Below are 12,298 nucleotides of genomic sequence, written 5' to 3' on the forward strand. Positions count from 1 at the left end.
ACTTCTTCAGGTGTTCATGACATTTATTTCAAACTATTTTTAAAGCTTTGAAGATTTAAAAAAAAACACAATAAAGTACTGAATTCATTCTCAAATATTCAGATATATTAAATTATTACAAAAAGAGTGGTACATCTTTCTGATAATATACTCATGCATTGCCATATGGAGTAATGCAGTAACATTGTAAATTGTTCAAATTCTCTTCTTGGTTGATGTCAAACTGATGTCAATAGTTCAACTTGTTTTTAAAAAATGGCAAAAATAAAGAGAAAGGAATGTTTGTGTTTGCAAGTTTGTACACTCTATTCCTGTCAACATTTGTTTTCTCACAGTGAGATAGAACAGAACATCACTGCCCAAGTCAAATATGTGCACAGCATAATGCTGCTTGAATACACAGGTACAATGAAAAAAACAACTTTGCAAACATAATCAAATTCATTTGACCATCCAGCAGAACCACTTTGTTTGGGAGTTTTGTTCTTTTACTGAAATACCTTTCCTTCTACAAACAATGGACTGGCAAATGACAATTAAATCTGGAATATTAGTAAATGCAAGCATAAAAGTTGTCATGTGAGATTGAAATGAGAAAGGAATTACGTTGGTACAAAAGATTGATTTTCTTTTTGTTTTTATTTATTCCACTGACTTTCTGGATCTCCATATTCTACAAATTATTTTCCAGACAATCAAGCTGTCACCACACCTTTGGAAATAGCTGCTATTAGATGTGTAAGAACAGCTTGAGGTGACTGCTCCTCTAGTTTTTCTCTCCCGCTGTACATGGAAACCCTCTGGTTCGGCATCACAACTGTCCTAATCTGTTAGATAGGGTCATTATCATGTGGGGATTTTCAGGGATAATCCCTTCTCTCTAGATATCACTGTATTGGCCACTGGATTAAAAGCAGTTAAAGCCTTTTTTAAAAAAGATATCTTCTGTTCCAAAATAATCTCACTTGTGAAATGTTGCTTCGTTTGTGCCTGGAATATCACTTAACTAAAGAAAATGGATTTTGTGATGGTAGCCACCAAACTCATTAAACCTTCAGTACCTGGCTTTCATTTTGAGTCTTGCTGGTCCATTTCCAAACCAATCTATTTTTATCTTGAACTTGATGTAAACAGAATTAAAAATAGCACCCTGCTGATTTGGCTTGGACGTGGATGAGGTCTGCAGTAATCAGTGCAAAGTAGGAGATACTTAATGTAAAATGATTATTGTCTGAAGTTGTAGAGAGCTCCCTTTTATTCAAATGGGATTCTTTGACTCTTTGGTCCTGAACAATTCAAAAAGGTGCTTCATATGGTATAATTTAGAGCACAGAAAATAGTAAAAATATTCACACTGGAAAAATTCAGTAAACTGTCACTTTTTTCACAGTATTCTTATGACACAATTTGAAATGTTGGGCTCCCATGTAGATGTCCTGCCCACTGGTTGAAGATTTGGGATGATGGTGAGAGAGAATGTAGGTTTTCTCCACTATGGGATCATGTTTCTTCCTGTTTCTGATTTTAATGAAGACATTCATTGGCTGTGTTATTCCTATGTGTTTTCTCCTGCAAAGTAAACAAAACGTATAGAGGCAAAATTGCCTGGAAATATAAATGCAGGATCAATGTAGATCAGATCAGAATGGGAGGGCACAGAAATACGAAGAACATAGTGAGCTCATGGCTCACAGCAGATACACCTTGGAACTGGGTACACAGTGGTAGATATGTTGAGCATATGATGTAAAAATCTTTGAGATCAACATTTAGTCATTTAGGCATATAAGGAATATAGCTGAAAAAGAGACTAGAGTCCTGGCAGCACTTGGGGAATTATCCTGAGTGTGCAAATGTAACATTAACAAACAATTTAAAATTTTCAGTCAGGCTCACAACACTTAGGTTTGCTAGAACCTACATATACAGGGATTTCTGCAGGCAAAAAGAACACATCCAGGTATAGCATCTTTTTAAATTTAAGCAAAACATGGGAGGCAATAGTTCCCTGTTGTTGGCGCTGCCTCAACCAATTAGAGGCAGGTTGTTAACTAATCAGAACCCTTTTCTCATGAAACTGTTGCTTCCTTTGCAATTTGTCATTTTTGCATCTGTCCTAGTAAATACAAGGGAAAAACATAAATAGAAGACTTTTTATTTCTGGTACTGTAAGGGAATATAATGGCATAATTAGCATGGTTGTAGGGTGTGGGACATTCATGAAATCTATTGTTTGTGTTATGCTTAGACCTTCCCTCCATAGAACATATGTTTTCTGCATTTTGTCGATTTTTCCTTTCCTGTATATTTCCCAATATAAATACAATAATGAGAATGCAACAGCTCTAACACTAGAGATACTGCTAAAGTACTTCAAATCAACTTTGAAATATATAAAATGTTTATAATTGTCCTTTTTTATTCTTTCTTGACATTTCCCACTATTCTTTCTCTTTCCCTTTTTGTCCAAGTTTTAGTCCAACTCCAGTGCAATCAGAATGATGGTGGGGAATTTGCGTGTGCTGATACCATTTATGTGTTACTCCCAAAGAAATGGAATGTAATACTTTACTCTTCTGAAAGCTTTGTAAAATGAAGTGAAGATTCCTATTTTTTTAAAAAGATACGTGATCTCTCATGCCTTCAAGACATTTAAAATTTACTTGCTAAGCTGAGAAATCTCCGTACATACCTCAGCCCAAATGTGTATAGTGCTCTCCTGTGCTAGCCAGAGTGCAAATTTACAGTGATCAACAGCAAAAATTATGTTGCTAAATGTGAACCAGTTCTTGCAGTTTCCAATCACAAACCAGAAGCTCAGCAAAAACACAGCCGAAGATAAAGATCCTGTTCATGTCTTATGTATTTCATGAAATCCAATTCAAAACAGCATCTTCAGCCACCTAGCACGTGGTCAGAATTGAAATTCAAAATGATACATTGTGAGAGAAAAATAAGAGCTGATGAAACAGAAATGACATTATTTCTAAATTTTTGAATTGAATGCCTGTTGTTCTTCTTTTATCTTGATTTGCACACTTTACATAGATTCTTGTCTTTTGACAAAATAACAATTTAGCCTTTTCATCAATGACTTTTCACCATTACAGTGCTGGTGTGGAGCTGTTTAACCTGATTGTATGATGTTCAGCAACATAAAAGGTATAGCAACAAAGAGGATTTTTACTGGATGAATAATCTACAGGTTTGAGACTAATTTTCAAAAGTATTAATAAAATTCCCATCAAAGCTGCTGGGAAATGTAAACTTGAGTTAATTAATTAAAGAGAAGTAGTCTTAGTAAAATTTCTGCAAAATTATTGGCTTGTAGTAAAATCTTTTTGTTTCACTGATGTCCTGCAGGGGAAAGAAATCTGCCAGCCACCTTATCTAATCATCCTGACGTGGTCTGACTCCTATGTGACACTAAACCCACAGTAAGCTAGTTATGCTTAACCATACTCTGAAAGTCACTCAACTGTGTTAAACTCCTACAGAAACAATATGAATAAAACCAGACAAATCTCCCAGCAACAACCTTGGCATCAGACACAGCAAAGATATACATGGCCTTGCAAGCCTCACTAACATGTGGGAACTTGCATCAAACTGTATCACAGACTAGTCAAGTAACAGTCCAACATATAGGGTTGCTCACAGAGTCACTTCCATCCACCATCCCAGACAACACAGGACAAATGCAACCCAGCCAATTATAACCTGAATAATTAGCTCTTGATTATCAGCAAAGCCATGGAAAGTATCATTTACTATGCTATCAAGCAGCACTTACAACATCACAAACACATTCACTAATACTCATTTGGGTTCCAGAAAAATTCAGCTCCTGACCTCTGTACAGCATTGGTCCAAACGCGAATAAAAGAGCTAAATTCAAAAGGTGAGGTAAGATTCACTGTCCTTGTCATCAAGGCAGCATGTGACAGAAAATTGGAGTCAATGGGGATCAAGAGGAAAAGACTCTTTATTGGTTGCATTCATGCCAGCATGTCAGAAGATAGTTGTGGTTGTTGAATATCAGTCATATCAGTTCTGGAGCATTTCTCAGGAGTGCCTTCGGGTAGTATCCTAGGCCCAACCATCTTTAGCAGTTTTGTCAATGACCATTCCTCCAACATAAGGTTAGGAGTGGAAATGAATGGGAATGATTGCGCAGTGTTTGGCACCATTTGTGACTCCTCAGGTACTGAACACAATCCATACTTTTTCTCAGAAAGAGCAAGGCAATATTCATGTTCGGAATGATATGTGGCACAAATATTACTTGCTACCTAAGTGACAGTCAATGATCCTCTCCAATGAGACAGAAACTAACAATCTTTCCTTGCCATTCAATGGCATTGCCATCCCTAAAATTCTTGCTATCTGAAGTGGATTAACAATATAAATATTATGGCTGCAAGTGCACATCAGGAGCTAGGAATTCTTGGCAAGTGACACGTATCTCAAATCCTGACTCTCCAAGAATGTCCACTATCTACAAGGCACAAGTTAGGCATTAGATGGAATATTCTCCACTTGGCTGGATGATTATATCCTGACTCGGAATTACATTGTCAATCTTTCACTGGGTCAAAATCCTGGAACTCCCTTCCTAATGACACTGTAGGTGTACCTACTCCATCTTCTATCCCAATGGACTGCAGGTCAAATAGGCAGCCCACCACCTTCTCGAAGGTAATTAAGGATGAACAGTAAGTTTAGCCTATCCAGTTATTCCACACCTCCATAAAAAAAACAAAATTAAAAACTCCCATACCATCCCTGAGTATCTCCTTTGCTAATGGCAGAACAACCTATCAGAGAAAGCATGACAGTCAAGAGGACTGTGTCTGGGAGTTTACAGCATTGACTCTATAAAACCACAAGGCATCAGATCAAATATGTGCAAACAAAGCTCCAGCCGATTACCACTTAGCATAATTTTTCAAGTGCAGAGTCAATGCTCCATATTGAACACAACTTGAAGGAAGCTTTGAGGATGTCAGTGGACATCTTCAGTCTTCAACACCACTTGCTTCTGACTGAGTTGACTGAGTCCTGAAAGACAGGATTACCAGCTTGGCCAAGCGGCATGCAGTTTGAGAAGAGCAAAGAGAACAACCTACTTTACAACTCGCTCTCTCCCAGTTACATTGATTAATGACTGCAATGGCCACCATTTCTTCAGTGTCGCTCGATCAAATCCTGGAACTCTTGGGAATAACAACACTTTAGGATTAGCTTCACTCTATGTATTGCAGTGTTCAAGGAGAATCATTTTAGGCAATGGATAACAGGCTTTGTCAACAGTGCCCACATCCTGAGAATTAATTTTTAATAAAAGACCATTATGACTGTAAACTGCATAATAAAAAAGTTTAGTTTAAAACTTTAATGTGTTTAGATTATCACGTATCCCAAAGAAGGATGTATTAATAATAAGTAATTGTTATACAACGTATTGTGTCTCAGTTTGACATAAAAGGAAACTGGTGGAGGAGGAGGGGAACATCCATAGAAAAATTCCCTAAAATCTCTGTACCATGTACATCCTGTGTAGACAATTAATCAAAGTTTGTTTATAGCTGCTATTTTTAAAGGAAGGTAATTATACGTAACTGAATGAAAGTTTCAATGCACCTTGAAGACCAAAAGACATTTATTTCCCCTAACAAACTACCGAAAGCGTTCTCCGTGGAGCACATTTCCTTTGCTCCATTAAATAGGATAATCGACTGCCCAAAATGATTTTATAGAATTATTTGACACAAAGTCAAAATTTACAGAATTTACTGCGTGTAAAAGATTAAGCAGATTCAGGAAAATAATCCAGTAGAATTAATAAAAGAAATAAATTCAATAAAAGGCACATTGCTTGCAACTCAAGTTGTAATAATTCTGAGGATTATTATTATATTGTATCATTGTTTTTGTGCTACACATCTTGAACTCCAGATTGTATTACCGTTTGCGGTACATTTCCAGCCTGTAACATCTCACTCAGGTCCAGCAGCTTCACACAGATTCAAAGTCACAAAGCTTGCTTTTTGTTATGAAGTTAGTCCAGGACCCACAAAAAAATTCCCCTAAAGTGAGGTCAGAGGAGAGTTTGAATAACAGAACAGGAGACTTGACAAACATCATTTCTGTGTAAAATAGAAAAATACAGTACTGTATACAATGTTGCCACATTTTAAGTGAAATAGGCATTAGAGGCAACAGTTTCTTAAAGTTCTTTAAAACTCCCTTACATTACACTAGTTATTTTCCTTCCTCCGACCCACTCATAGATAATGCTAATTCTCCTAAAAATGTCATCAGATTTTCAAAGGTAGTCAAGCATTACTTTAATTTAGTCTAAAATAGCTAGCAAATTCCTTTTACAAGAAATAAACAAGCATGTTGCTTGGAAGCTGTTTTTATTGCTTTTTAGAATTTCCAACCTAATATTTTTCAAATTTACTTATATTTGAACAAAAAAAAATTTTGTCTGATGAAATTTAAATTGAATTAACTTCTGATCACAAGACCATAGGATATTATGGCAGAATCAGGCCAATCAGCCCCTTGAATCTGCTCCACTGTTTGATCATGGCAGATATGTTTCTCAACCCCATTCTCCTGCCTTCTCCGCATAACCTTTGATCCTCTTAACGATCTATCTCTCTTAAATAAACGCAATGGCTTGGCCTCCGCAGCCCTCTGTGGCAATGAGCTCCATAGATTCACTACCGTCTGGCTGAAGAAATTCCTCCTCATCTCAATTCTAAAGGATTATCCCTTCACCCTGAAGCTCTGCCCTTGGATCCTACTCTCTCCTTCTAGTGGAAACATCTTCTCCACATTCACTCTATTCAGGCTTCTCAGTATTCTGTAAAGTTTCTGTCAGAACCCACCTCATCCTTCTAAACTTCACTGAGTACAGACTCAGAGTCCTCAGTTGCCCTCATATGATAAGCTCTGCATCCTGGGATCATTCTTGTAACTCTCCTCTGGCCCTTCTCCAAGGCCAGCACCTTCTTCCTTAGATATGGGACCCAAAACCGCTCACAATATTCCAAATGCATTCTGACCAGAGGCTTATCTAGCCTCAGCAGTATGTCTTTGCTCTTGTATTCTAGCCCTCTTGAAAAGAATGCTAACATTGCACTTGACCTCCTAAATGGCAAATGAAGCTGCAAATTAACCTGAAGACGATTGTGAACTAGGACTCCTAACTCTCTTTGTGTTGCAGATTCCTGAAGCCTTGCCCCATTTAGAAAATAATCTACACCTCCGTTCTTCCTACCAAAATGCATAACCTCACATTTTCCCACATTGTATTTTATCTGTCACTTCTTTTTCCACTCTCCTTGCCTGTCCAAGTCCTTCTGCAGCCTCCCTGCTTCCACAACACTATCGCCTCTTCACCTTTCTTTGGATCATCGACAAACTTAGCAACAGCCCTCAGCTCCTTAATTTTTGACGTGTAACGTGAATAGTTATGGTCCCAACATGGACCCCTGCAAAATCTTTCTAGTCACGGGCTGCCATCCTAAAAAAGATTCTATCCCTACTCTCTGGGTTTGGCCACTCAACCAATCCTCAATCCATGCCAGTACCTTGCCCCTAACATCATGGGTTCTTATATTTACCAGCCTTCTGGTGTGGCACATTGTCAAAAACCTTCTGGAAAATTGAATACATCACGTCCACTGGCTCTCCTTTATCTAACTTGCTCGTTACCACATCAAAGAATTCTAACAGATGTGTCAGACATGACCTCCCCTTGATGAAACTGTGTTGATCCAACCTACTTTACCATGTACTTCCATGTACAATCTCATCCTTAATAATTGACTCTAAAATCTTAGCAATGACCGAAGACAGCCTAACCGATCTATAATGTCCCTCCCTTTTGCCTCCCTCCCTTCTTAAACAGGGGTATTATGTTATCATTTCCCAGTGCTCTGGGACCTTCCCAACTCCAATGATCTCTCAGTGATCACCATCAAAGCCTCTGCAATCTCCTTGGCTATCTCCTTCAGAACTCTGGGCTGTAGTCCAGCTGGTCCGGGTGATTTATGCACCTTCAGATTTTCAGCTTCTGCAGCACCATCTTCTTAATGATGCCCACTACACTTACCGCTGTCCCCCAACTCTCTTGAAGTTCTGGTATGCTGCTGGTGTCTTTCACTGTGAAAACTGATTAAAAGTACCTGTTCAGTTCCTTTGCCATTTCTTTGTTCTCTTTTACTACTTCTCCAGTCTCATGTTCTAGTGGTCCAATGTCCACTCTTGCCTCTGTCTTAACTTTTAGATATCTTAAAAAAAACTCTTGCAGCCTTCTTTTATATTACTCTCATATTTCATCTTCTCCCCCTCATTGCCTTTTTAGTTATCCTCCGCTGGCTTTTAAAGGCTTTCCAATCCTGTGGGAGGAAACTGGAGCACCCGGAAGAAACCCCCACAGACACGGGGAAAGTGCAATCTCCACATAGACAGTCACGTGCAGGTGGAATCGAACTTGAGCTCCTGGCACTGTGAGGCAGCAGTACTAACTATTGACCCTTTGCCAGTTTTCTTGTAGTAATCCAGACATTATGATATGTTTGGTTCTTCTTTCTAATTTAGGCCCTAGCTGCTCATATTCCCTCAGCAGAACTTCTTTCCTATTTCTACCAATATCACTGGTATGTATGTGGATCACAACAACTGGATCTTTCCCCTCCCACTCAAGGTTCCTTTGCAGCCCAAATGAGATACTTTGTACTAATTGAATCAACTGGGGTCGCATGGTGGCTCGCACTGCTATATCACAGCAATTCGATTCCCACCTAGGGTGACTGTCTGTGTGGAGTTTGCAAGTTCTCCCTGTGTCTGTATGGGTTTCCTCTGGTTTCCTCCCACAATCCAAAGATGTGCTGGTCAGGTGACTTGGTCATGCTAAATTGCCCATAGTGTTAGGTGCCTTAGTCAAGGGTAAATATAGGATGGGGGATGGGTTACTTTTTGGAGGGGTGGTGTCGACTTGTTGGGCTGAAGGGCTTGTTTTCATACTGTAGGGAATGTAGCTGCACATTTTTCCTAAGTTGGAATTAATTTTCAGTGCATACCAGATCCACTAAACCTTGTAAATGAAACAAAATATTTAAAAAAGGATGGAGTTAAAGCTAAAGAAAGACATGGATGTGTGAAAACATTGTAATGTCAGTCTATAGTATGTTCATGCTCATGGTAAGAATACCCTTGCTTTGGGATATGAGCAGGCAGAGGAAGTTGAGTCATTCAGGAGGGGAAAAAAAGAGAATATTGATGGAAAACAAAAGGTTTAAATCTTTTATTGGAGTGACGCAAATGACACTATTGAGCAACCCTTTATCTTACAATTTGGATGAAATTTTGGATCTTTGGCATCAGGTGGCTGAATCAATCTAGAAAATGGAGTTACTTATAATCATTTTTTTAAAAAGCAAGTCAGTGTTAGACTGAAGTTAAAGAAATTACATTTAAGATAGTAAGGAAATCATTTTTCAATGGAATATTCTTCTGACAAATGTTTTTCCAGCAAACGTCAGCAAGCTAGTTTGAACTAGAGATGATCTGTGTCAAACTACTAAGTAATTCATAAAAGAAGGTGTGTACCAATATCCCCAATTTCCTTTAAAATTGTAGAGTTGTTTCTGTAAATATATTTATATTTTTGTTTGCTATTTTTAATATTCCTGTTAAAAAGGTAGCATTGGGTAGGAAAGGATGCGCTTTTAAAAACAATGCATCACTGTAATCTTTCATTCTCATCACAATTCATTACAACTTCCAAAAGCATTCTCTAAAATTCACTGAATCTGTACTGAATCTTCACATCTCACTCTTGGAATTCAAAACAAAGACAACTTATGCACAGTCAAAGGGTCAGAAAGACTTCGACTATTGAGAAGCAGGATACCTTCAGCTTGTCTTGGAACCAGGCTATTGTAGACCAACTGATTGTCTTCTGTCAATACCATTTTAAGGACTCTGGATTGAACAGAGATTTAACAGCCAAAATTCTTCGGAACATAAGAGTGGGGGTAGGCCATTCAGCTCATTGAGCATGGCTGACTGAACACTTCAATGCCTTTTACCCAACCCACCTCCATAATCCCAGTCATCAGAAATCTATCAACATCTGCCTTTAGATTTTGAGCTTCCCCAACCATCTGGTGATAGAGAATTCTAAATGTTCACAATTTTCTGAGACTTGAGAGGTATCCCCTCATTTTTAACTTGTGTCTCTGGTTCTGAACGGTGCTCGTTGCACTCAATCAAGTATTAACCCTTGTAACTGTAATGGTTATCAATGTAACAATAATGGTTATCAGAAAAATAGGTTGTGTGGAGTTGTTGAAATGGTCAGAAAAGATTAGGAGTGCATTACAATAAGTACCGTCCACTATGGAGATGTGAGGATTTGATGGGAGTAAAGTAGGATCTCTGAGGAGATAGACTGAGGGCTAGATCCTCCCAACAACCTTTTTACTATGTGGAGCCTACTCTTATAAATTGTATTTAGTTACAGAGATGCAATAAGCAATGTTTTGTTTACTCAACAAGACTCTCATTCGGTGAGAAAGTAGTTATCCTCGCACAAGCCAGACCACAAGGCCCCTACAGAACCCATACACTTAGATGATATGGAAGAAGTCACACATAATATATACAACTTTGAACAACTGCAGGTTGGCCCAACGTACTTAAGATCCATTTACCTCTGAAGTTTGGTCATTGTTTGTAATGCAGGAAATATGATGACTAATCTGTGCATAAACCATTGATGTGATAATGACCAGATAATCTGTTTTCAGCTGAATTTTGTATAATGTCACACTACGTTGTTGTGAAGATCAGTAAAGGATGCAACTTTGATGGCAGAACTCAAAATAAGCATGATCCATTTACTTACTAAGACATTGAATTTAGATCAATGTTTAGATTGTTTGTGCCCGTAAAAATTGAGATATTGACTGTGTTAAAATACATCTGTTAGTCATTTACATGTTAAAATACATCTGTTGGATCAAGTTCAACGTGAAGATCTCCTGCTATGTCATAAGCTGCCAATTTGAAGAGAAAATGAATTACTGAAACAATTTGTGAGGTCAAGATTCTCATACTTTTAAGCTACTCTTCAAATGTAATAGGAAACCACTTCAAGTAAGAAGCATTTACTGTTATCTTGGTGTTACAGGCGGGAATTTGTGTATGTCCCATGCCGTTGCTCCCAAAGTATTTAAGACATGGAGCTTGGATGTGATGTCTAACTGTCAGCACTGAACTGTGTATAATTTTGAATGTCTTTTTAAAGTTAGCATTCAGTGTGCACTTTGCGGGCTAGTGGTTACATTAGTTAAATTAACGATTCCACTTATGTGACATCTGAAGGTAATCTATTCACTTGTTAGTATCTGATTTCCTTGTCAGAAGAATTCAGCACATAATGCTCACTTTGCTTTCTTTTGTTAAGTTTATTTTATTTGATTTGAAGCATGCAGCATGATAGATAAATACAAGACACAAGATCAATTCTCTAATCAGGAAGGAAAATTAAGTAACATTCTTTGTACCACTTTTAGTACGTTGGCAGTCTTTGATTCAGCTGCATGGTGTTCCTGTGACTGCTCGATACAACAGAACATGGATCAGTGCTATTTAATGGGGAATTGCATTGGTAAATATGCAATGCAGTCACTGTTAAAGAACTTTGCACCTAAAGCAAGGCACCATAGTTTTTGTCGGATGACAGCTGGCTGTCATCAAGCAGTATATGAGAAAGAATGCCAGGAACCCAGGAACAACTCTATTTAATGATGATAGCCTCAACATCCTGTTGGAAGAAGCAACAATGAGCGAAGTGGAGATGAGCAGCAGCCTGCTGATTGCAAATGTTGCATAGCGAGGTTATAGTGAACAGAAATTGCAGTCTTCAGCATTCATTGGCCAAGGGCCAAATATGAAGAAAGAGCCTCCACTATAAGGAAATAAATGCCTGCACACTATGGGCACTAAAGGCTCATACATTATCATGATGTTAGACCAACAAGGCAGCCTACAAATCACTGGGCATATCACACCTATACTATGTAGATGGAATTCCATCTCAAGCATTTGTGGTGCAAAGCCCTTGACTTCTGATGGGTAAAACCAATTTTCAGCACTTATTTAATGAATCCAATTTCTGCTGTAGTGATTGGTAAATTGTTATCATTTCTCTAATCTTTGAAATCAATTTCAAATCGTATAAAATGTTTCATTTACTGCCACTGCAGCTACATGC

General features: G+C 38.1%; 1 protein-coding gene across 2 annotated transcripts in view; it reads left to right on the forward strand.

The window, feature by feature from the left end:
* Window positions 1–12,298, forward strand: part of LOC122548302 (endothelial PAS domain-containing protein 1-like) — a 101,852-nt gene that overhangs the window by 75,479 nt on the left and 14,075 nt on the right. The gene's annotated exons all lie outside the window — the stretch shown is intronic.

The sequence above is a fragment of the Chiloscyllium plagiosum genome, unplaced genomic scaffold (genome assembly GCF_004010195.1).
Source record: "Chiloscyllium plagiosum isolate BGI_BamShark_2017 unplaced genomic scaffold, ASM401019v2 scaf_229, whole genome shotgun sequence".
Classification (NCBI taxonomy): domain Eukaryota; kingdom Metazoa; phylum Chordata; class Chondrichthyes; order Orectolobiformes; family Hemiscylliidae; genus Chiloscyllium; species Chiloscyllium plagiosum.